General features: G+C 40.0%; 2 pseudogenes; both read right to left on the bottom strand.

Annotated features, from left to right (window-relative positions):
* Positions 1 to 303: 303 nt before the first annotated feature.
* On the bottom strand, positions 304 to 5,156 carry LOC144467426 (Ig kappa-b4 chain C region pseudogene; annotated as a pseudogene).
* Positions 5,157 to 7,663: 2,507 nt separating this feature from the next.
* Positions 7,664 to 8,133, bottom strand: LOC144467413 (Ig kappa-b4 chain C region pseudogene; annotated as a pseudogene).
* Between the last annotated feature and the right edge of the window lie 2,364 nt (positions 8,134 to 10,497).

Below are 10,497 nucleotides of genomic sequence, written 5' to 3'. Positions count from 1 at the left end.
GAAATGTCTTACCATGTGTATTCTTACCAAAATAAATTGATTGATCTATCATGGGAACTGCACTAGAACATTATCCACAGTCTGAAACCCATTAAAATTAGTCTGAAAAATAAAGACTTACTTACTGTTACTGTTGTGGCTTTTGTGCATTAGTTTGAGTAATGCTCCTAATATATAACATATGTCCAAGAAATGAAGTCACATTAAACTCATATGATACATTTGATCAAATCTTTATTGCTTTGAGATATTGAAACTATCAACACAAGCAAGAACATGTTCACACTGAAACGTCATGAGAGAGACAGAGAGCAGACTGAGAGCAGTAGCAGAGTAAAACCAGCAGCAGAGTCCCAGTGAGTCAGGTCAGGACTGGGAACACTGGTCTCTCCTCAGTGTCTCTGAGAGTGGAGTCTGGGAGCCCTGGGTGGCCTCACAGGTCACAGAGCCCACCTTCATCCACTGGTCTGCAGGGAGCCTCAGGGTGCTGCTCCAGCTGTAGAGGCCGTCCTTCTCCAGCACCCCAGGGCTCCTGCTCTCCTCCCAGCTGCTGCTGCTGCTGCTGCTGCTGCTGCTGCTGTCCACCTTCCAGGCCAGACTCCAGTCTGAGGGGAAGCCCTTGTTGGCCAGACACATGAGCGTGGCCTTCCCCTGCTGCAGCTCCTCACTGGAGGGGGGCAGCACCGTCAGGGTGGGACGGACATCACCTAGGAGACACCAATCAGCCTAGAGGACAGGGACCACACAGCTGTCAATCAACCATCAGACACTTGGACACCTTTACTGTGTGAGAGTTGATTTTCTCCTTTAAGGAGTTTCTGTCAGATGGTTTTTCTGCTCCATCAGTCACTCACTCACACATTGTTTCACTTCCCTTTAAGAAGCCTCTCATGCAAATCAGCACAGAGAGAATCATCATACAGAATGACCTCAAATATATCAAACTACACTGGACATAAAATATCAGAATTTAGACAAATTATTAAACGTTTTCCTTCCAAACACTGACGATACATTACTTTAGTAAAATGCATTTTACATTTTTTTTTGTGCATAAAAAATGCATATATTACTGCACTTCCTACAATCAAATGTTCTTTATGTTGATGTCAGTTCTCATTAAAACTGTTCAAAAGATTTTCAAAATTTGAAACCACATGAATCAATCACCGTTAGTTTATTCCTAAAAAGTTGATTCGGAATTTATTAGAAAAAAATAGTTATCACTGAGGTGGAACATTAATAAAATACTCTTTATAAACATTTGTAAAACTGGTTTGCAGTTTTTTTTACATTTCAACCTGTTTGACTTCAAGTATGATGAAAATGTACAAAGAAATGTTGATTAAAGCTGCTCTGACTTCAAACATAAGAAATAACATGAATACTGCAGACATTACAAAACAGACTAAACAGTTTATCTAGTATTTGTGCAGAAACTTTCTTCCAACATCCAGTCTGGTTCCTCCACCAAAAGTCAACCACAGTGATACAAACTCATTGAGCCGCCGTACAAAAACCTCTCACTGTAGAGAGACACGGCTCTCTGACTTTGACACAAACAAACTCACCAAAAATATTCCCAGTTTACCCAGATTGTGTAATAACTGGTTTAACTGTTTAGAGACTGATTCACAAACTTTGAATATATACACAGCAATTTCTATGTGAAACTTCAAACATCTACAAGCAGTATTAATTTCTCCTCCAGTAAAACAATTTGTCTGAATACATCCCACAGTGATGGTGATTTGTGTGGCTGTGAATTAGTGGGAATTCATCATAATATTCTGCAAGTAAATCAACTCATCCAACTCAAACCAAAGCTTTTCATAAAAAGGAAGTAACACATTCCTAATCAATACTCTGATAAAGTGATTGATCCATTGATAATCAGCATCATCAGAGTAATCCAAGTCCCTGTTGGAGTCAGTCAGAGCATTTCCATAGAGAGCCACTTTGCATCAGCAGCACCATGCTCCAGTGCTCTGGGAGAGTTTATAGTCCTGAGAGTTGAACACTGGATGACTGACAGCTGTCCTTCATGACAACAGAAGCCACAGAAATCCTCCTCATCAAAAACATGACTTTGATCTCCGTCCTCATCTGGACTCTCCTCTGCTGCTGCTTCACAGGTAAAGTCCAGTGAATCAAACTCCTCTCCTCTATCAACATCTGTCCCTCTGAAATGAAGCTGACAAAACCATGATGCTGCTTTATGTTTGTGTCTCTGTATCCTCAGAGTCCAGAGGTCAGGTCACAGTGACTCAGCCTGGAGCAGTGAGCTCTGCTGTGGGAGGCTCTGTCACCATCACATGTAGGACCAGTCAGGATGTTTATAACTCTAACCGCTTAGCCTGGTACCAACAGAGAGATGGAGAAACTCCTAAACTGCTCATATACTCTGCCAGCACTCGAGCATCAGGGATTCCAGGTCGTTTTACAGGCAGTGGATCAAACTCTGACTTCACTCTGACCATCAGTGGAGTCCAGACTGAAGATGCAGCAGTTTACTACTGTCAGAGTTATCATTACATCAACAGTCAGTATGTGTTCACACAGTGAAAAAGCATCATACAAAAACCTCCCTCAGTCAGACTGAACAGAAACTGAACTGACTGCTGCAGCTGGAAGCTACTGCAGAGACTGATACACTTCACTGAGGACACACACACACACACACACAAAGCAGTGGCAGCTGCTGCTCATATTGTAGCGAGGCAGGAACTTATAAAAGGAACATTTCATTGAAGCAGTTTTTCAACCACACACATGCCATAGAACCACAGCAAAACACACCTCAAAGATTTTCAGATGGGTTTAAACACCTGAACTGTGTACAAACGGTGAAAATGAGCTATATCGCTTATGGAAATAAGCAACTCCAGATGGCACTCTGTCAGAAGACTCCACTCGCAAATATCTGCATGGGACTGAGCTCGAGATGTGAAGTGCTGTCAGTCACAAAGGGGTTCAGCCTTGTAGACAATTCCTCCAATCATCATGCATACACCGAGCGTCCTCTCACGCATACCGTTCCATTAGGACCCAGGGAAGCTGAGCCTCCCTGGAAGTGACAATTTTGTTGCATTTATCCAATGACCGTCTCGCTTTGCTGCATGAAAAAAACCTGCTCAACGCTGTGTCATAGAAATGCATGAAGCATCCGCGTCCGCTGTGCTGACACGAGAATGTATAAAAGGGAGGTCATGTTTGAAAACTGGTGATAAACAGCTGACGTTTGAACATCATAGTCATGGCGTTCAACGCATCCTAGAGCACATTTAATGCAATATAAATTCTTATTTTAATGTAAATTCAATAGTGCATATTTGACCAATTCTTCTATGAAATTTTAGGGGAAGTTCAACCTCCCTTGTTGTCTCAGAGCAATCGCCCCTGACACAAACTGTGCACACACAATTTTAATTATAATCTCTTTTTCTTATTTGATTGATTTGATTGATTTAATTCATTTGTCAGTTAATAAAGAGGAGACTAGCTCAGACTTTAAATTAGAAAAGACTTGGTCACGACCTTTGACCTCATACTGGATTGCAGCCATCTCAACTCTGTCCAGTTACAAGAAAACATCGACACACAGAGCAGCATCAGAAATATTCATGATAAAATGTAGTCCAAACAGAACTTGTGAATGAATGAATGAACTTTGTTAAATCTCTGCTTAACATAGTACGGAGCAACAACCCAATGCTGCAGGGATGCAGACACTCAGCAATCTCATTCGAAGTCACTTCTTGTGAGCTGTTTGGTATATGCATTTATTTTTCTATTTTCATTCAATAATATGTAATGCAGAAATACACCTTGATTAAACATAATGCTGTAGATTAGAATACGAGTGCTAGTGTGACCCAATAAACTGCAGTGCATTGCAAAGTTAAGCAAATCAACTTTTACTGAAAAAAAAGATGATTGAAATCACTTTCTAGATTCCAAACATTATTATCAAATGAAATACTCAGTCTCATTAACGTCTAATTATGTTAAGCCACGCAACATCATATTAAAGACACATTGTTTCAGTCACAAAATATATTAGGCTATAGCTCTAATATTTATCTTGCCAACAAGCCCTGATCATAAAACGTTTCTGACCTCCTTGTGTCATAGGCCTGCATGACATCATTAATGTAGGAGGGTGCCTGACTGTGTAGACCTCTAAAAGTGATCACACGTTTTTTAAACTAGATTTTTTATTGAATGGGAAGTGGGCAACAAAAATGAAGACAGTGATATGAGATCTTTTTAAGGACCTGGTCAAAGGCCATATGACAGTCCACTGGACCACTGGTTAGTGATGCATGGATGTGAAAGACATGGCAAAACAGAGTTACAACAGAGTAATTGGACAAAATATATCGGTGTATTAGAATCTTGATTTTACCTCCAGGCACACCAGCACAACATTGTACAATGTGTCTTGACTGGAAAATACAGAAGTGGATCAGACACTTCAAATGCTGCTCAAGAGTCAATGCCTGGTCAAAAGTGACACCTATATTTCTGAGGGCAGATTGAACAGATGATAAAATGAAAACATCTGAACACTTATACAATTAAACTTTGATAAGATGTTAGAAACATATCAGCATATAAAGTATCTTCTTAAAGTAACACCACAGTCACATCATCTTCTACACTGATGATATTACATTGAACATGAAAAAACCTGCATCTTGTCTCTTTAAGTAAATAATGTGAATATTTATTGAAGCAGTTTTTTGTTTATTCTGTTCTGCTTTTAAATTTACAAAAAAAGATCAATTACAGACTGTGGAGTTTACATTTTCTCTAAGGTGTTTAAATTAACGTAGATCCCTTTGCCAAAAGAATTAACAGGACATCTAGCAAAATAAAACGGATGTCATGGTATGAAACCTTTTCTGTCACACTCTCTTAAGAGTGTGGTGAATATTTTTTTGGTCATTATTTTCTCTTTCACACCTGTAAAACAAAGACCCCACTATAAATATTCTAACAATTTTATGAACAGAATCAACTGCATTAACGTGGAGGAAGCCAAATGAAAATTTTACCGTCCTTTCATACCCTATTATATTAAGAAACACTGATATTACCAATGCTGTCACCACTGTGCAGGGCAGGAATTTCACGAGGGCCACGAGGGCCATGGCTCTTGTGCCCTCCTCATTTGGCCCTGTGCCCTTGAAAAAAATATCTGCCCTAAGGCCACAGTGGCCTTGATGCCCCGCCCGCACTGCCCCAGGTGATTTTGCGGTTTTCTCCTGTGCCTCTTTCCTGTCAACACGGCTTTGACACCTGCTCTGTTGAGAAAAAAAATGCGATGACATTGTGGACTCTTATTGAGCAACATCAAATGAGACGATGCCTACATCACCAGTGGTGAGTTTGATTCGAGCCTGGCATGAACGGGCTGTAAAGACAGCTTGACACCAGTCTATCACCGGCCGACCAGGAGACTTCATCAAACGCCTGAGCAGGGATCGGTACCGAGACCCGGTATTAAACAACCCAAGGCAAGTTTAATCAACACCGTAATAACAGTAAGCTCCGGTATTATCTGCGTCACTTTTTAAAGTTTCGGTTTCATGTATCATCATTGTGCAGCAGTACAGATGAAGAGAATATAACTTCAAGATGACTCTAGTTAACGACAGCTACACTTGTTATTGTGAGTAAGTGCAATAAAACCTCTGCCAGCCAAGCCAATACTTTATCAATACATGTGATCAGCATGTAGAAAGCCACATTTCAGTCTGCTCTGTCCGCAGTCTCTCATTCACCGCTATTATGATTTACGATCGCGGTCGACACAAGCACATCGCGCTCGTGGTGCTAACAGCAAAGTGTTAAAGACAAACTAAATGAAAGCTGTCTGTGTGTAGGCTAACACTTTATCTGAACATGTACCTGAGGCAGCCGACCTGCAGACAGTGAGTGTCCTCAGTAGAGGAGGGACAGAGAGCAGGATGAATGACTGATACTGATGTTTGTCTTCATGCTGAGATAACGTGACTTTCTTCACTCAGTATTGTGATGTCAGGAGGAATATTTATATTCCAGTCAGATATTATTGGGTTTTAAATAGTGACTTTGGTGTTGTAAACATGACTGTTGCTGCCATGGACTGTATAAAACTATATCCTGTGTAACTGGCCTATAAGGAAAGCATCAGGAGGTGAGGTGTGTGCATGTGTGCGTGTGTGTGTGTGGAGGAAAGGGGAGAGTGAGATGCTGGTAGAGATAGTGTGTGTTATTAGATACTGTTAATGTCACTTATTATGCTTCTGTGCATTGATAGCTCTTTTTAGTCTGTTTCTGCATCATGTTGAGGAGGGCCATGCCTGTAAATGTATGCAAAAAAAAAAAATACAAAGAGGATCGGTTGCTCGCTGCTAAAAATGTGGCCCGTTGACATTATCTGGTTTTGAAATGCGGCCCAGTTGAAATAGTAGCCTAATTGAATAGCCCTGCTGTAGTTCGTTTGTTTGTTTGTTAGCTATCTAACAACACATCAAAAATAATTGTAAGCCAGTCTTGTTCAGTGAATCAGTTTATCATGTACATTCAAAAAATATTTAGGCCTAATATTTAAGATTGTTTGCTTATAAATACATGAACCTGGTTGTTCTATATTTAAAACACATTGGGTTTATTGGTGCTATTAAATAAATCACATTATTACTTTTTATACTCATTATTATTAATAGCATTAGCAGTTGAGGCTTTGGTGCCTTGCTCAATGACAGCTCTTCAGCTCCCAGTCCTCACTCTGTGTTCAGTCGGTACAGGCACTTGAACTGGGGACCCTCTGGTTCCCAAGCCAAGTCCCAACAAACTGAGCTCCTGCCACTCATGTACGAAAGAAACATCGATTCACTACCCCATTTCAAATCACAACTCAAAACACATCTGTTTAAAACTGCCTATTCCATCTGATGCCAATTGCTCTGTCACTTTCTATTGTTTTTTTTTGTTTTTTTTTTTGTTTTTGTTTTTAAATTGTTGTTTCTTTTTAATGTCTTTTTAATGTCATTTTGTGTATCTGTACGGTGTCCTTGAGTGCCAAGAAAGGCGCCTTCAAATAAAATGTATTATTATTATTATTAAAAGACATAATTGACACTTTAACTATATTTATACATATGTGTCAAATCTGCTGGCAGACACTAAGAGACAGAGACTGTCCTTTGATCTCTCTCATGTCATGTCCTTTGTTGAAGTTACTCTGTCTCATTTAAATATGATTTGGTGGAAAATGTCAAATTAGATTCATGTTATGTCAATTTATGCAGATGATACACTGTTCCTCTTATTATTAAGAGCTTTGAATTAAAATCTTCTGTATAATTTATAGGCAGAATTTAACAACACACAAACTTAACTGGAGAAATTTCTTCCAGGACAGACATCAGTAATAACAGAGAGCTTTGGGTTTTACTATTAGAAATGTCTTACCATGTGTATTGTTACCAAAATAAATTGATTGATCTATCATGGGAACTGCAGTAGAAGATTATCCACAGTCTGAAAACCATTAAAATTAGTCTGAAAAAAAGACTCACTGCTGTTGTGGCTTTTGTGCATTAGTTTGAGTAATGCTCCTGATATATAACATATGTCCAAGAAATGAAGTCACATGACGGCACTCATATGATACATTTGATCAAATCTTTATTGCTTTGAGATATTGAAACCATCAACACAAGCAAGAACATGTTCACACTGAAACGTCATGAGAGAGACAGAGAGCAGACTGAGAGCAGTAGCAGAGTAAAACCAGCAGCAGAGTCCCAGTGAGTCAGGTCAGGACTGGGAACACTGGTCTCTCCTCAGTGTCTCTGAGAGTGGAGTCTGGGAGCCCTGGGTGGCCTCACAGGTCACAGATCCCACCTTCCTCCACTGGTCTGCAGGGAGCCTCAGGGTGCTGCTCCAGCTGTAGAGGCCGTCCTTCTCCAGCACCCCAGGGCTCCTGCTCTCCTCCCAGCTGCTGCTGCTGCTGCTGCTGCTGCCGTCCACCTTCCAGGCCAGACTCCAGTCTGAGGGGAAGCCCTTGTTGGCCAGACACATGAGCGTGGCCTTCCCCTGCTGCAGCTCCTCACTGGAGGGGGGCAGCACCGTCAGGGTGGGACGGACATCACCTAGGAGACACCAATCAGCTTAGAGGACAGGGACCACACAGCTGTCAATCAACCATCAGACACTTGGACACCTTTACTGTGTGAGAGTTGATTTTCTCCTTTAAGGAGTTTCTGTCAGATGGTTTTTCTGCTCCATCAGTCACTCACTCACACATTGTTTCACTTCCCTTTAAGAAGCCTCTCATGCAAATCAGCACAGAGAGAATCATCATACAGAATGACCTCAAATATATCAAACTACACTGGACAGAAAATATCAGAATTTAGACAAATTATTAAACGTTTTCCTTCCAAACATTGATGATACATTACTTTAGTAAAATGCATTTTGCATTTTTTTTTGTGCATAAAAAATGCACGTATTACTGCACTACCTACAATCAAATGTTCTTTATGTTGATGTCAATCCTCATTAAAACTGTTCAAAACATTTTCAAAATTTGAAACCACATGAATCAATCACCGTTAGTTTATTCCTAAAAAGTTGATTCTCAATTTATTAGAAAAAAATAGTTATCACTGAGGTTGAACATTAAGAAAATACTCTTGATAAACATTTGTAAAACTGGTTTGCAGTTTTTTTTTTTCATTTCAACCTGTTTGACTTCAAGTATGATGAAAATGTACAAAGAAATGTTGATTAAAGCTGCTCTGACTTCAATAACATAACATAAATACTGCAGACTTTACAAAACAGACTTCTAAACATAACTTTAAAACAGTTTATCTAGTATTTGTGCAGAAACTTACTTCCAACATCCAGTCTGGTTCCTCCACCAAAAGTCCACCACAGTGATACAAACTCATTGAGCCGCCGTACAAAAACCTCTCACTGTAGAGAGACACGGCTCTCTGACTTTGACACACTGAAGTAAACCTACAAGCCCTCAAGATGAAACTTAACCATTAAAGTAAGAAATAAAGATTTATCTTCTAGCTTCATGTTTTATTTTCATTACAATGGACTTTTGCTTTTCTCATTCAAACACTAACTTTGTCCTTTAATGCAAAATATGTCTAAAAACAAAATGGAAAGGCAACTACTGTTTCTTGCCTGTTAAATATATAATATAAAGAAAACATGGCTGCTGAAAAAATAAACATTTTAAACATCTGACTTACTTCCAACATCCAGTCTGGTTCCTCCACCGAACGTGTACCACAGTGATACAAACTCACTGAGCCGCCGTACAAAAACCTCTCACTGTAGAGAGACACGGCTCTCTGACTTTGACACAAACAAACTCACCAAAAATATTCCCAGTTTACCCAGATTGTGTAATAACTGGTTTAACCGTTTAGAGACTGATTCACAAAGTTTGGAGAACAAATTCAAATAAATGTAAAAATTCCAAAGGAAAACTGTCCTATAAATCCTGCCATTAATAATCCTGATATATATAATTATCATGAACCTATGTTTATTGTAGATTATGATAAATGAATACTTTTTGTCTGAATACATCCCACAGTGATGGTGATTTGTGTGGCTGTGAATAAGTGGGAATTCATCATAATATTCTGCAAGTAAATCAACTCATCCAACTCAAACCAAAGCTTTTTATAAAAAGGAAGTAACACATTCCTAATCAATACTTTGATAAAGTGATTGATCCATTGATAGTCAGCATCATCAGAGTAATCCAAGTCCCTGTTGGAGTCAGTCAGAGCATTTCCATAGAGAGCCACTTTGCATCAGCAGCACCATGCTCCAGTGCTCTGGGAGAGTTTATAGTCCTGAGAGTTGAACACTGGATGACTGACAGCTGTCCTTCATGACAACAGAAGCCACAGAAATCCTCCTCATCAAAAACATGACTTTGATCTCCGTCCTCATCTGGACTCTCCTCTGCTGCTGCTTCACAGGTAAAGTCCAGAGAATCAAACTCCTCTCCTCTATCAACATCTGTCCCTCTGAAATGAAGCTGACAAAACCATGATGCTGCTTTATGTTTGTGTCTCTGTATCCTCAGAGTCCAGAGGTCAGGTCACAGTGACTCAGTCTGGAGCAGTGAGCTCTGCTGTGGGAGGCTCCGTCACCATCACATGTAGGACCAGTCAGAATGTTTATAACTCTAACTACTTAGCCTGGTACCAACAGAGAGATGGAGAAACTCCTAAACTGCTCATATACTTTGCCAGCACTCGAGCATCAGGGATTCCAGGTCGTTTTACAGGCAGTGGATCAAACTCTGACTTCACTCTGACCATCAGTGGAGTCCAGACTGAAGATGCAGCAGTTTACTACTGTCAGAGTTATCATTACATCAACAGTCAGGACGTGTTCACACAGTGAAAAAGCGTCGTACAAAAACCTCCCTCAGTCAGACTGAACAGAAACTGAACTGAC

The sequence above is a fragment of the Epinephelus lanceolatus genome, chromosome 16 (assembly GCF_041903045.1).
Source record: "Epinephelus lanceolatus isolate andai-2023 chromosome 16, ASM4190304v1, whole genome shotgun sequence".
Taxonomy (NCBI): Eukaryota; Metazoa; Chordata; class Actinopteri; order Perciformes; family Serranidae; genus Epinephelus; species Epinephelus lanceolatus.
Note: the sequence above shows the minus strand (reverse complement) of the source record. Positions and strands in the feature narration are given on the sequence as shown.